Raw genomic sequence first — 15,721 nt, forward strand, 5'->3', positions numbered from 1 at the left:
AGCTGAATTATTCACGAGTCACGGTGGCGTAATACACAGTACAGCACACGCCGTCGGAGGCTCTCGTTCGGAGACGACCGAAGGCGACGCCGGCGCTCGTGCGTCGGCAGTCCGTTATTGGAGTCGATACGGTGAGTCGAGTCACACTGCCGTCGACTAAGAGGGTCACTGTGCAGTCACGCGAAGATTTGTTATGGGGGGGGACGACGACAAAGGGATTCAATTACGGTACATGTGGCCACTCAGGCGTTTGCACTTGAGCATACAAAGGGGAGCAGGCACATGGGTCCCGTCGTATGACTCGGCGACAGGGGTCAAACAAATGGTGCCACTCCGACGGCGCTCGGTAAACAAATCACACTTGCCCTTCGCCTCTAATCATTTCTCTCTATTTTTACTTTATTTCAGTTTTTCTCTTCTTATCTATCTTCCCTCTCTCTCTCTCTCTCTCTCTCTCTCTGTCTTTTGTCTCTCCTCCCCGATTTCTCATTTCAACCCCCCCCCCCCTCGCCTCCTCTTCCTCTTCCCCCTCTCCCATCTATCTTTTCTTTCTTTTGTTCATGCTCTTTGAGTTTTCACAGATGGAGTGACTAGAGGCGATGGTGGTTATGCAAAACACAGTTCGAACGAACGCAGGGCTCCCACTGCGAAAAAAGGAAGAAAAAAAATCCCCCACATCCGAGTCTTCTACAGCATGAGAATCTTCTGGTGGAGGCAGTGAAGGACGCACACAGGATTTCGTTACTGTAAAAGGGCAGCGAGATCATTTTTCTGCGCATTGCGAGGATGATTGCATTGTTCGACAAAAGGAGCACACTGAAATAAAATATATAGATTAAGGCTTCTACTGCTCCCGCATTAAACTGTCAACTGAAAATGAATTATTCCCCCTAAAAAAGTCCAAACAATATCACGTGGACACTGTTGTACCACCCGGTTCATAGTTATTCTTTCTGATAACGAGATGATAAATGTTGGGATAAAGCAGTGTGGATAATGGATGGGCGGATGATTAATGTGCACAAACTTAGTGATATGATATGCGGTGTACTGTACATTGTATTTCAAGTACAGTGCTGCATTGTAGACTTCCATGGAAACGTGGAATTAGACATGATCATGAAATATGAGATGGTTTAGATTTCTCTTTATGGGTTTCAGTATGACTGGTTTGAGCTACAGGTCAAGTAACCTGGGCAAGGCAAAAAAAAAAGTCTACTTGGTTTGATTTTTGCTGGCAAATAAATATGTGGGGATGGTAACATATAGAAAAAATGTTTTTAATGAAAGTATCGGCAAAATTGTGAAAATGTTCAACTTAAACACTGAACATAACTGACAACATCTTTGTTTCCTAAAAATGACATCTATTCAAAATCTACAAAAGTTTGATTTACTATACATTTGCTTTGCTTTTTGTTTAAAAAACCCCACATTTGATTGGGTTTTTTTTCTTTTTGCAGGATTTGACTTGTCAGCTTCTTAGTACTGAACCAAAACCGCAATCTTTCATCATCCTTAGCCCAAGGTCTTTGGTTGCTTAAATCAAAGTTCCCTCTGAGTCTCGGCAAATGAATGGGAACAGAGCCATGACTGCTCTTTGGTCACTGGGACATACCATGCATTCATAAAATCACCGGTCAGATCTGTCAAAAGATGCTTTTAATAAGTTCTAAATGACGATTGGCTTGACATGTTTCCGGGTTTGGCTGTTATACAGCAGATGATTGGATGATATGGGAGAGGATAGGCAGGATATGTCACATAACATTATGAAGATATTACTCAAAAGTGCAAGAATTAATAAGTACATAAACAGTTTTTTTTCCTTGGTTTTTTGTGTTTAATATAATAAATTCAGGGAGTATGGTGCAGCCTGAACAGGTGAGTTTTCAGTCTGCGACGAAAGCATTGAAGGGATTCTGCTGTCCTGATATGTGACAAACAACCGTCCTATATTTTGCGTAACAGATTATTTAAGAGTCTTTAATCGAACTACACACAGGATACAAACCGCTGGTCTCTAGTGTTGAGTTCATGACTTTTTGTTTGTCCACCATTCACCTTTCCCGCCTCCCTCCATGGGAATTGCAGTATATGCTCAAAAATGCAAATATCGCCACAGAAATTAGGCAGGCTAGGACATAAAAATAATTTTCGCAGAGACTTTGGTTGCACTGCCTCCCCAATCTCTCAACAAAGAGGACATTTTACACAGTGATGAAATACAAACTGGGATAATGGTGCAAACTTTGGGAAAGTCTCTCCTCGAAACCATTCATGGTGTAATTAGCTGTACACACACACACACACACACACACACACACACACACACACTTCCAATGTCTCAATCCGAGCACTCCAACTGAGGCCCTCAGGGCGTATTGAGATATCGAGTAAGCCCTGCGCGCAGACACGGATTCCGATCAAATAAAAGTCAGCAGATTGGTAAATACCACACAGAGTAATTATATTATTTGGGGAAATTTTCCGTCAGCACTTTTCCCGACGCAAGAATCATTTTCCCTACAGCGAAGTCGGGCTTAAAATTGGTGCTGATATGAATACGGCTGAGTCAGGAGCTCGCTCGTCTCTTTACTGTCGAGATTGTGTCACGTGGCTGGATGGGCTCGGCCTCAACGACTACACGCCGTGTGACATCGTCCCCCGGGGCTCAGGGGTCAATTAATGCAGGTGGACCCGTCCTTCAGGAAAATGCAGATGGCGTGCGAGGATCGATACTCCTGTGTCATCACCTCTCATCTCAATCCAGCGGCGGCTCAGATATGACACCGCGCCAAGCTCTCCGGGAACAACGCGGCACAATGGAGTGAATCTCTTACCCACCCCCCACCCCCACACGACTTCTCCTGTGATTCATAATTTTTCTGGAGCTGCTCTTTACTCCCCTATACTCTCAATTCTGAATCTTAAAATTGAAATATATTAGGGCTGCAACTAGCGATTCATGTCATAATCTATTAATCTGTCGATTATTTCCTCGATGTAATCGATAAGTTGTTTGGTCCATAAAATGGTGAAAAAAATTCCTATAGTGTTTCCAAAAACCTCAAGATGATGTTTTTGTTTTGTCCACACACAGTTCACTGTCACAGAGGCGCAAAGAGACCGATTACTAAATTAATCGCCAACTATTTTGATTATGGATCGATCGGTTAAGTAGTATTATGAAAGAAAGAAGTCAAAATTCTCTGATTGCAGCTTCTTAAATGTGAATATGTTCTGGTTTCTTTGCTCCTCTGTGACAGTGAACCTAAAAGTCTTTGGTGTGTGGACAAAAACAAAACATCGTCTTGAGGTTTGGGGGAAACACGATCGACATTTTTCACCAATTTATGACGTTTTATGGACCAAAAAACGAATCGATTAATCACGAAAATAATTGGCAGATTAATCGATTATGAAATCAATCGTTAGTTGCAGCCCTCACTTGAAATAGTTGCCGATTCATTTAGTAATCGATTACTAATCGATTAACTGTGGCAGCTCTTGAAGTGTGTATGAATTTACCCTACGACCACTTTCTTCTTCCGCGATATGTTTTATAGACTTTTTCTGAAACACTCTTCAAATCCATTCCCCTCGTTGAAAACGACCGGATCCTAATGACGCGCGTTCTCTCTTCCTCTGCAGCGTCGGACTTCTCTTCCTTCTCCTCTCACAGAGTTTAGAACACAGTCTTCTGAGCCCTGTGAGAGTTTGTGTGTCCGTTCCCTCTCTGGAGATCACTTGTCAGCGTCCGCCCACCGAGCTGCTCCTGTCACCTTTCTCTTTTCTCTTTTTTTGTTTTCTAGCCCTCCTCCCCAAGCTCGAGCCAAAACCTGTCTGCGAACCTTTTTCCCGCCCGGACCCGAGCAGAGACCGGCCTCTCCGCCTAAATCCTTGTCTCGCCTCTTGGCTTTAGTCTGAGCCCGAAAGTCAATCTGACCTCCACGTCTCCACGGGGATTAAGCCCGTCTCTCTGCAACGGTGAACCAAAAGTTTCTCTGCACATTTCACGCCGTCCGAAACCTCGACATGTTCTCTGTTGGTGCCCCGAGTGTGAGCCGGTCGGCGGACGTGTCTCCACTTCCTCCCGTTGCGCAAAAAACTGAGGGCGAAATATCCCGGATGCAGGTTTCCGCCATTCTTTGCTCTCGAGTGGGGAGGTCCTGCCGCTCCATCGATCGCGAGTCGGCCTCAGCCGTCAATCTCGACGTTTCACCTCGTATTGATAGCGTGAAAGAACTTATCAAAAACCAAAATGAACACTTGAACATACACCAATGTGATAAGAACTGGAGGCCGAACCGATACATTGAAATGAGCCTTTCACAGACTTAATGGTACTAACGTTCACCGATATGGACGATTTTATTGTACAGAATAAACAACGTAGAAATGCTTACAATTATGTTAACATTTTACGTAGAATATATTATTTATTTCTTAATTCAAGTTCTATATTTTTGGCTGTATTTGTGTTTTTTTTATCATAGTTATTCATGATAAAGTTTACAGTTAATGTAAAATATCAAGGCTCTGTTACATTTCTTTGTCATAAAGGTTTGATAACAACAGGAATCATTGACAGATTAAAAAAATGATATATATATATGTATATTTTGGCCAATGTATCTGTATCAGAACAATCTTGTTTTCCCTAATATCGATATTGGCATCGGCCCCTAAAAATCCATATTGGTCGGCCTCTAATAAGAACTACCTGAATTGACAGAAACCATCTTTGCAAAATATTTGTACTTCGACTTTTATGTTTGGCCCACGAGGCGGGGTTTATGACCGATACTGCAGCAAGCCACCAGGGGGCGATCAAGATGATTTGAGCTGTCGCGTCGGCCGTCGTTATTTTACCGTCCAAGCCTGGATTCATATCTCTGAGCCCAAACTCCCGCCCGCCCGATCATAATTCTGTCCCCGTTGAATTACCATTCCCTCGATGAAGGATTTAACTCGTTCATAAAAATTGCTGATGGAGAGGTTCCATAAATCCCAAAGCGTTCTAGACGACAACTGGCAGTGGCGTTGCCCAGGAAGGGCTCTTTGCTGTTCACTCAGCGACAATTACAGGGGAAGAAAACCCCCCGCTGCTGAGACCATCGAGGGTCCCCGAACGTTCCCGACACCTGAGGAATAAACTCTTGGCTGAGAGTTCCGTAGTCCTTGTTTCAGACACGGCCGTGATATGAAAAGAGCATGCGGTGAGACGAGTGTGATTCCCGAGTGTCCGCGGACACGCCTCCCCGGTTTTTTTCTTTTCTTTTTTTTTTTTACTGTAATTTCAGATCACATGGGGTTTAGAGGAGCGTTGGCAGGTAAAGACCCGGCACCCCAGACACGTCTCTCTCTCCACTCGACAGGAGCAGAATGAGCCGTATTGTTTTGATGGTGAGTGTGTGTGTGTGAGTGTGTGTGTGTGTGTGTGTGTGTGTGTGTGTGTGTGTGTGTGTGAGTGTGTGTGTGTGGTCCAGACTTTTCTCTTTCAGGCTCACTCGGCATTTGAACGTGTCCTGCTGTCGAGCTGACCCGCTGTTGTCAAGGGTCAATACCTTTTTTTTTTTTCCCCTAGTCTCAGTCACAGTTTCCAGCTCAACTCACCTGACACTTCAGTGGACACACGAGCGGCAACAGTGTGTGTTTGTGTGTGTGTGTGAGTGTGAGTGTGTGTGTGTGCGAGTGTGTGTGTGTCAGTGTGTGTGTGTGTGTGAGAGAGAGTGTGAGTGTGTGTGTGCGAGTGTGTGTGTGTGTGAGTGAGCGTGTGTCAGTGTGTGTGTATGTGTGTGTGTGCGAGTGTGTGTGTGTGTGTGTGTGAGTGAGCGTGTGTCAGTGTGTGTGTGTGTGTGTGTGAGAGAGAGTGTGAGTGTGTGTGTGTGTGTGTGTGTGTGTGTGTGTGTGTTTGCTTGTCATTGTTTGTGTAAAACACGAGGCTTTGAAATTGTTTTGCAAAGTGTTTTTTTTCTTCTTCTTCTTTTTCATTCGAGGCAAAATTGAGTTTAGAAAAAAAAGAAGGCAGATGTCAGTATCACTCCTCAGCTTCAAGGTCGATGAACAGAAAAGAGGACGGAACACACTCCACGACACACACACACACACACACACACTCACACAAAGGCTGGAACAACCCGCAGCGCCCCGCCGTCTCCGAGCACACGTCGCCTTTACTGCCAACGACTAATTGGAACGATTAAACTAAAAAAAAAAAGGGCCTGACACTGATTCTCAGCAAATCGCTAATTGTGGGCAGAGGTTGAGGTCCCTCTGCAAACACAAGGCAGAGGAAAATTTGCGGTAATGGTCTGCTTCCAAACACGGAACCTCAGTTAAGTTGATTGCGTTTCTCGACCATGGCGTCGTATCTTTCCTCCCCATCTCGTTCCCTGCTGAACACAACAGACGCGTTGTCCGCCGCCTCGGCCGTTCGCCGCATGGCCACGAGGTGTCAGGTGCGCGCGGGCGGCGGCGCGGTGCTCATCTGTTCGCAACGGCGCGAGCAAAAGGCCGCAGCCGAAAGGTCCGCCCCCTCGGATCGGTATCGCCAGAGAGGGAAGAACAGGAGCAGTGTGACGAGCGGGCGGGAAGCAATTAAAGGCCTCCCGCTGCTAATGGAGTTGTGGTGCGAGTGAGATGGCCAGCGGCTCAGCGTGAGCCGCCAGTCGTCCCCCGTCGAGCGTCAGCAGGGTCAGGGTGATCCCCAAAAAAAATCAAACACGGCCGACGCCGAAGCAATAGGAATTCCTTCGCAGTATAAAAGCGTGTTCCGATATTGTCGCACCGATCCGCTGGATTGAAGTGAACTCGCCCTGCGACGCCGGACACGACCGGCGGAAGACGGAAGGGGGACAAAACGTCAGATGATGCCATTTCATTTTCTCCCGTATTGAACCATTAGTTCTGCAAACTGACCACAATACAAGCAGACGACGCGCCCACCCCCACCCCCCACCCCCCGCCTCCGGCTCTGTAATGTGTTTCCGCTCGGGGAGCCTTGTAAAAGGTGATTGTTATTTTGGTATTTCACATACACGCCGCCGGCCCCCCTCTCGGGGGGTCAGAGTATTGACTGCTGGCCCTGACATCAGCTGCCAGTGTTTGTGCAACTTCTTTTCTCCGCTCCGCTCTGTTGACACCTCCTCTCAATTTTTTGACGATCCCGGGGCCGCGGCGATTTCTCTCCCCGATCGATCCGTTTGATCAGAGGCGGTCTGACAATTTGTCACCCGCTCTGTGGGTACTGGCCGCTGTGTGTGTGTGTGTATGTGTGTGTGTGTGTGTGTGTGTGTGTCACCAAGGCGGTCGTGGCAAGTCATTTCGAGGCATTACCGAATTAACCGATGGCGATTTTCCCCATTGCGGATGACGGGGCCTGATTCTGCGGCGCGGCGAGCGTGATTTATTCCACTTTGAATTGAATGAGTTAACCTTTCTGTTACTTAATATAATTGTGCTGTTCCTCATAAGTCACGTTTGTGTTCTCTCTCCCTCCCCGCGTTTGGCTGCGCAAGAAAAGTGGCCCAAAAGTCATTTAATCTTTGGCCACTTAGTGTTCGACTAAATGGGGAAATCATTCACGCTGATGGCGCCATATTTCAACCGGGGGGGGGGGGGTTCATCATTTCATTTGATTGCGGCGGGCGAGTGAACAAATATTTGGCCCTGGCGCGCTCGCGGGACGACATTTTTTCTCGAGGCGAGACTCTCCGGCGGAATAATTCGATTCAAGCATCTGCGAGTTAATGACTGAGGAAAGAAACGAGGAAAAACAAAAGGCCAAATTCTTGGATGTAAATTGTTAAGTGTTTATCATTTCTACCATATATATATATATATATATATATATATATATATATTATAATGACCCAAATACAAAAAATTGCTGTGACTGACAAAAAAGACCTGACACTGTCTCTTCGCTGCGCGGCTTAGCTTCGCTCTCTTCCCTTCTTCTTCAGGCTTGACTGAAAAACAAAACACGATCCAATAACGGCTTAATAGGATGGAGGGCCGATGATGAAGCTTTTACTGTCATCGCACTCATTATCCCATAAAGACACATCAAAAGAAAGTAAGCGAGAGTGGAGACGGAGGCGAGAGGAAAGCCACAGACGGCAGGGGACAGAGACGCAGACGGGGAGGCGTGATGAAATGTTTTTTTGGAAGAGGAATAAAAAAAAAAAAAAACGAGTGCTTATTCAGTTGAGGAAAGATTTATGACCTAATGCGGATGTGGTTGTGAACCCTTTAGTGCTTCGCCTCTCTCGAAATCTCCCCGCCAAGGTGCTCGGTAACGCCGCAGTCCCGCAATCAACATCCTGTCTCCATGTAAATGTGCATAAATGGCACGATGAAATTTATGGTCCAGACCCCCCCCCCCCCCCCCACAAGTTTAAGGTTTTTGAAAATCGCACTCAAAGTATTGATTTACACATCAGCTCGGTTTCCAGGCATTAAACCCTGGATCCTCTTATGCCTCTGACTTATGAGATATGAAAAAAAAGGTGCGTGCTTGCGCGACGATGCATTAATGATCCGCGTTACGTTCGCTGTTAATCATTTTGGGTTGATTTCTGAGGTAAGAGTAATATACAGTATGTCATGTGTGCTTGTGTTAAAACCCTTCATTTTATATTCAGGAACCTATTTAAGTCCAAACATGCTCACGTAGCTGTGGTCGTCCAGAGCCTCCATTACAACCAATATGACTCATATGACTAAATATACCACTCATGCTTTTTATCTGCCTCCACAAATGCAACATTGTTTCGTTAGTAGTAGTTTTTTGCAGTTGGGCTCAACCTTAATTTATGCACTTTTCAACGCGCGTGCCGTGAAACCAAGAGGAACGCGCCCCCCCCCTTAATTGAGTCTGACGCTAAAACACCTTCAGGATCAGCTGTGAATTATTCAATGAGGATGCGCGGAACCCCTCGGGCTCCCGTCGGCCTCTGGCAGAGAGGAGCCGAGCTTGCAGCAAGAGAAAAAAGCACAAGACCGCTCTGCAAGCGAGACGGGATTTATTTATGTTCTTTATTCGTTGGCGACTTTCCGAGCTTTGCGTTGAACTATTGGGAACTATTGGGGGGAAAAAACAAAACAGTCTGCAGAACATGCTCGATGTGTTCCAGATCTGCAGTTGCTACTAATGCTAATGCTACTACAACCACAAATACTACTGGTAGTTAGTGTAGTGTCGTCTGCTATTTCCATCAATACGACCGGTGATAGTACATGGAAAAAAATGACTGCAGCAACACCATATTAAAGGGGCAGTAAACTACTTGGATCCAAAACACTTTTTGGAAAAATTCAGCGAATTCCACAACAGACGATCTTTCTCCAGAATCGCTTACTGCCCCTTTTAAAAGTATGTTACTCAAGGTAGGGACACGCCAACATGACGTCAAACAGCTCGCGTCGACGAAGACCGCCTGCTGTGTCTGCTCTCGTCGCATACATCTGGCCACGTCTGGCAAACCCAATTTTACCCAGAACACACCACCGAGGCTAACTCAAAGTAGCTCGTAACTCTCCATACCAGCAGGGGGCAGTAGTTCGGAAATTATTTTTTTTACCTGAGTTAGTCCTGTCACAATAATTATGTTATCCACTTATCGTATGATACATGAATATGAACTCAATCATTTTTATTGACCTCAATAATAAGCCACTGTGTCTACATGCATGTTATCGTCGTAATCAATCTCTCTATTGGTCTATAAAATGTCAGAAAACATGGCTTTCTTTGTATTTTTCGAAAAGGCACCATGTGTCAAATTGCTTGTTTTGTCTGAGGCCTAATCGCAAAGTGTAAACTTTGGATAACATATCTCTCGGCAGCAGCAGCACAAGCTGTGTATAGGACCAATATTCAACAATCCTCGGACGATATATCGGGGAACAAAAAGTAGTTATCGTGACGAGGCCTACTTTGAGTAATCATTAGATAATAACTAATGATTGCGATTGCCGTCACTTTGATACGGAAGAGTATAAGTGCCAGGCATAAGAAGAAGAAAAACGAGGGGGAAGATTTATTTATTTATTTATTCAACATTTCGAGACTAAAGACGAAATGTCGGAATTAAAGTTCAAATAACGAGATTAAAGCCAAAACAGCCCTAAACGGCCGTGTTGTGGTTCCAGCTCAGCTTTCTACGCTGGCTCCGGTAACTGCACGCCTCTCTAAATTCATTGACGGTTGTTTGCAATTGAACGTGCAAACACCCGTTGTCACCGCATCGTTTCTCCTCCAGATTCAGCCCGTCAATAGTAATATCGCAACTTTACAAACGTAGTGAGCGGCTAGCGTTAGCTTAGCAAACTGGCTGACAAGACATCCACATCCGGTTGTTTGGTGCTGAAAAGTGCTTCCGGGTCACAATCTTTTGACTTTGTTCTCAAAATGCAAGATTTAAAAAAAATGAAATCTTTTTCTAATGCCTGGCCCTAATACTGTTCCGTACTTTGAGAGTGCATCAACATTTGAACACTATAGGCGTGTGGTAGATTGAGTATGTCTGCGAACAGTCGTGTACGCACAACTACGACTAAACACTGCTAATGGAGCGTTCCCTTCTCCTGCTAACGGTCCTGATGCGAGCGACTGCCATCATTAAACACGTCCAGCCAGGTGCACGGACGGAGAACATGAATGCGCTTCCCTATCACCCGTCACCAGGCGAAGAAACTCTGTGAAATAATGCATTAATTCCCTTTTATTAATTATCTCATTATACGACTGTTTCCCTGTGATGTGTCGTGGGGGAGCGGGAGCTGCATATTAGTTTGCCTTTTTGTTTTTGCTTTATCTGAAAACCTGCTGCCGCCGACTCATTTGTAAATCAAAGGGAGGGTACGCTTATAGCGTGTTTGTTTTTCGGTGTGACTTCCAGAGTTTGTTTTTGCCCAACCTCTGGGGGATTCGCCCCCCCTGCTACTGTAAGATGCTGTGTGGCGTTCCAGTGTTGACCCGCGTGGCAGCGCAGTGCGCACTGCGCGGGAGGACGTCCTTCCATAAGCAAGAGCTTATATATGAATGTTTAATGGGTTGGTTCGCTGACATCACGGGGGGGGGGGGGGGGGGGGGGGGGGGGGGGGGGATATAAAACAACTAAAGATTTCTTCACTTGATCGTTTTATTGTGGTTTCTGGAGTCTCCCAAGTTTTGAGAATTCAGTTGACAAGAACAACTCCCTCAACAAATTCGATTAAAAAAGGCATTTTATTTGAGCTATAAAAAAAACACTTAAACTGCTGTTGGTTTTTTTTTTTATCTTTGCGTTACAAACCTTATTGGAGAACAACTCTTTTCAGTGTAGGATTTCGACAAAGAGAAAATTGTTGGCCTTTTTTTTTTACAACATCATTTCAAGTTTCAAGGTGGATGGTGGGGTCACTCAAATCTGGGAACACAAAGCTGAAACCATCTGCACTGATAGATGTATCCTCTGAATTTCTGCAAACATATTAGATTTCCCCCCCCCCCCCCCCCCCCCCCCCCCCCCCCCCAAAAAAACCCCGATTTGAATAGGTTTGGTTTTGTTCCTGTTGATGGCCGTTTTTCCAAGAAAACAGAACAATCAGGGCTTTGTAGGTGACAAAGAAATCGGGTTGTCATCTTCCTTTTCCAGAGCCAGACATATACTACATTTACATATACAAATATATATAAACTACATCCATAACGAACAAAATAAATGGAACAAAAAAATGCTGCTGCAGCTGCGCAGGTTTATGTAATTCAACATACATTCAAAATGAGTGAGTTACCTGTCCGTCAAGCTACTGCGTTATTAGAGCAAAACATCCATCCATCCATCCAACGTCTACCGCCTACTCCACTTAAGGGTCGCTGGAGCAAATCCTAGCTAACATGCTTGTGTGTTTTTAGTCGCTGTAAGCTAATCCCAGCTGACATTGGGCGAGAGGCGGGGTTCACCCTGGACAGGTCTCCAGCCTATCACAGGGCCACATACAGAGACGGACAACCATTCACTCTCACATTCACACCTACAGTCAATTCAGAGTCTCCAATGAACCTGACCCCATTCTCATGTCTCTGGACTGTGGGAGGAAGCCGGAGAACCCGGAGAGAACCCACGCACACACGGGGGAGAACATGCAAACTCCACACAGAAAGGCCCCGGTCGGTTTGAACCGGGACTCGAACCCAGAACCTTCTTGCTTTGAGGCAAAAAGTGCTAACCACTACGCCACCGTGCAGCCCTTGATGAACAGCAGGAGGACACGAGGGGTGTTCACCCACACTTTGCAGCGGCCGGTCCCAAACACAAATGACGCTGTTCGTACGAACACGCCGAACCGCCGGTCCCCAAAACACGGTTCCAGACTTCGCGTCCATATATATTTTTTTTCCCTTTCTCGTGTGTAATGGAAGCGACGGCGTCTCGCGGCACTGTCAAACACAGGTGACCTGCACGCAGCCTGAATCCCGTGCAAACTGAAGCCGCGGTCGCTGCTGCTCAGCTGAAGTGATGCCGTCACTGTGCAGACGTGGGATTGGGTATGGCCAGAGTCACAGTTTGCAGCGTTTCCCGCTGAAGGTTTACAGCATCGGGCCGGCCGGTGTGCTCTCCCTTATCGTCGCCGCGAAGCGCGAAGATTTGCCCCCTGAAAACTTCAGAAGCGGCGGGAAAAGTTTTTATTCTTCTTCAGCCAGGTCTGCGTAAACGGATATTTGAGGGGGGGGGGGGGGGGGGGGGAGACAATGCTGCGGCCTCTTGAGAGGGAATGCAGGATAAATGGGCTACAGGAGGGGTCCTACAATGGCCGTCACAGTGGCTTTTATGGGTTTTGGTGGTTTTTTTCAAAAATGAAATGGGTCTATCAGACAGAGGCAGGGTGAAAATGAAATGGAAACAGTATCGCACGGATGAAAGAAACCTGGCCTGGAATAAATATACCATAAAAATAATGAAAACCCAGGGGAGTGCTGCGCGGGCGCATTGACGCCCTGCGCATGCATGTGTGGCGTTTGTTCTTCTTTTTCTTTTTGGCATCTCTGTTGTGCCTCTTGATATTTGCTCCGGATTTGCTCCGAGACCCGCCCAAACTCGGCACCTGTTCATCTTCACATTTTTAAGCGGCGAGCAGCGAGCCGTCGGCGGAGACAGGTAATAAATATGCTGTATATATATATATATATATATATATCTTGTCGTCGTCTCTCTCTTCTTCCCCCTCCGGCTCACTTGGCATGAGGCATCCGCCTCCCGTCGCGGCGCCGCGTTCAGAGGAGGCAGATCTCCCCCGCAGGAGGGTTCCGGAACCGAGGCTCAGCCCTCTCCGCGGTTTCGCCCCCCTTTGAAAAAGTGCCACCTTTTGAAACTGTGTTGACCCTAAGGAGTCAAAACTCCACGAGTCAAAACACGAATTAATGTGTGAATTGGAGGAAGTGAACGAACTGCTCGTGACGACTACTTCCACCCGAGTTCACCTCTACTCGTATACCCCTATACACTGTTAATACTTCATGTAAATTCTTTAAATTTATTATTATTATTCTCCAGATTTTTTGCAATTCGTATATTTTAAATTTATTTGTGTAGATATTGTATATATTTTTAATGTGTGCTGTGTGACACGTGCTGCTGCTACACGGGAATTTCCCAGCTTGGGATGAATAAAGTATCTATCTATCTATCTATCTATCCATTGTAGCATGCGGTGCATTATATTTGCATTCGTTGCATTGGGTGTATGTTTTTGTTCGACCTCTGTAGAAGGTCTTATCCTTTCCTGTTCCGGCCTCGGAGTGAAGCTTTTGTTCCAGGCTTCGCTAATTCACGGCTAAAACTGGTTTGCAGTGCCGGCGCTCCGGCCTGGGGCTCTCATCACACAATGGCAACAACTCCATTGAACTATTCCGATGAGATTCTATCTGTTTCGAAAAAGAAAAAGCCCCCCCCCCCAAAAAAAACATAACTTTGTTCATGAAATGCATTAGCATGGCGAATGGAGGAATCTGTGATTTGGATGCAGAGAAATGCGTGCATTTATTTATTCATGCATTTATTTTATTTTTTTTGTCAAGAAATAGCGTGACAGGAAAAAGCCGCCTTTGGGCAAACTAGAAGAAGAAAAAAAACAAAGTTTATTAATATTTATTGAATCCGTGTGAATAAATAGATTGAAATGGAAAACATATGAAAGAAAACACTGAATGTGAAGCCCTGCCTGCATGTTTCCTGTTTCACCTCGGTGTTTCTCCTCAGCTCAGCAGGCACGTACTTCTTTATTTAAAAAACAAAAATGTATTTCATTTTTTCTGACAGAACGCGGTGATCAGATCAGGCCATGAACAGGTCTCTTTACATATTAATTATACATCCGCCAGCTGGTCCGAGTGCAGATATGAAGCCGGAGCAGACTCATTTGGTTTTTTTCTTTACCCACAGATCTTTGCTGCGGCGGAACAAGGTTGCAATACTCATAAAAATGCAACACGGATATCGAGTTAAGTGTTACACTCTTGTTTTTCTTGCTTCTGTCGGCGCAATTGCTGCTGCTCCAACAACACCACTGATTTTACTGCCACTACCAGCGTAGAATCTTTGACTTAATTCCGACGGTGTGGTCTTACGTTTGGAGTCGGATGTGAAAAAGGACACTTTAAGTTTGGAAAAAGTCCACGTTGTTCCAGACGGGAAAAAGGAAAGTCCGGGTAGTGACGGACACGAGCCAATGGGATCCACCATCAGTGGCGGGCAGCCGGCAGGGAGTCGACTTCACAGACACACTGATCATTATACGTAATATTCGTGAACATCCCAAGCGGTCGAGATTTTTGTATGACAATGGATTTTTCTTTGATTGTCATTTTCCAGCAGATCAACTCCTTTTTTTCCCCTAATGATCTTCAATTAATAAAACCATAGAGCTATTGAGATTGAATTGGCTGGGTTTTTTAGCTGCTCTCTCTCAATATCACCACTTCAATTTTTTTTTCAACATGTAATTTGGAAAAGAAATACCATTGGATAATTCTCATCTTTGTTTATTCTTCCAAAATATCCTCCACTAACTTTTACGAACAGTAATTTTAATATAAGACTCTGAAGTTATGGAATGACACGTTCCATAAGAATCTGGAGAATAATAAGTGGTCTGTTGATCCAGACTGAAATGTCTCAACAACTATGTAATAGCTCCCGATGAAATGCCGATTCATTTAGAATCATCATTTCTTCAACACTTTTTATGTTGTATGACCAAACCTATTGACCTTCCCGTCAGCCTCTACTGTACTGTATGTTTAGAAGCAAAGTGTCAGAATGCTAACAGGCTAAATCAGGATGACGCGCATTGTGAACATCAGCATTGTCATCATGAGCATTTCAGCAAGAACCCATTTAGCACAGAACTTTCCAAGTTCGACACCTACGAGTGTGCAAGTGAATGAAACACTTCGCCTCGCTTCTGTTGCCACTGTGCAACAAGTCATGAAGCATTTATTTACGACATTACGATCCATTAAGATGCAGACGTGTACAAATCAAATCAAAGGGTTGACATTGCACAATTCAGCAATTTAACATCCCATCATGCTCTGTGGCATCAACCGATGATTCTGAGCTCGAATCAAGATCATGCGATGGGATAAGATGTTAGGGACTCGGGAAAAGGTTCAATGTTGCATGGATGACACAAGTTTCAGACACAAAAGCAATGTTCATGTGGCCGG

At 45.3% G+C, this 15,721-nt stretch overlaps 1 protein-coding gene across 1 annotated transcript in view; it reads left to right on the plus strand.

The window, feature by feature from the left end:
- Nucleotides 1–15,721, plus strand: part of LOC118318631 (regulator of G-protein signaling 21-like) — a 132,883-nt gene that overhangs the window by 48,102 nt on the left and 69,060 nt on the right. The window lies entirely within an intron of this gene.

The sequence above is a fragment of the Scophthalmus maximus genome, chromosome 13 (assembly GCF_022379125.1).
Source record: "Scophthalmus maximus strain ysfricsl-2021 chromosome 13, ASM2237912v1, whole genome shotgun sequence".
Lineage (NCBI taxonomy): Eukaryota > Metazoa > Chordata > Actinopteri > Pleuronectiformes > Scophthalmidae > Scophthalmus > Scophthalmus maximus.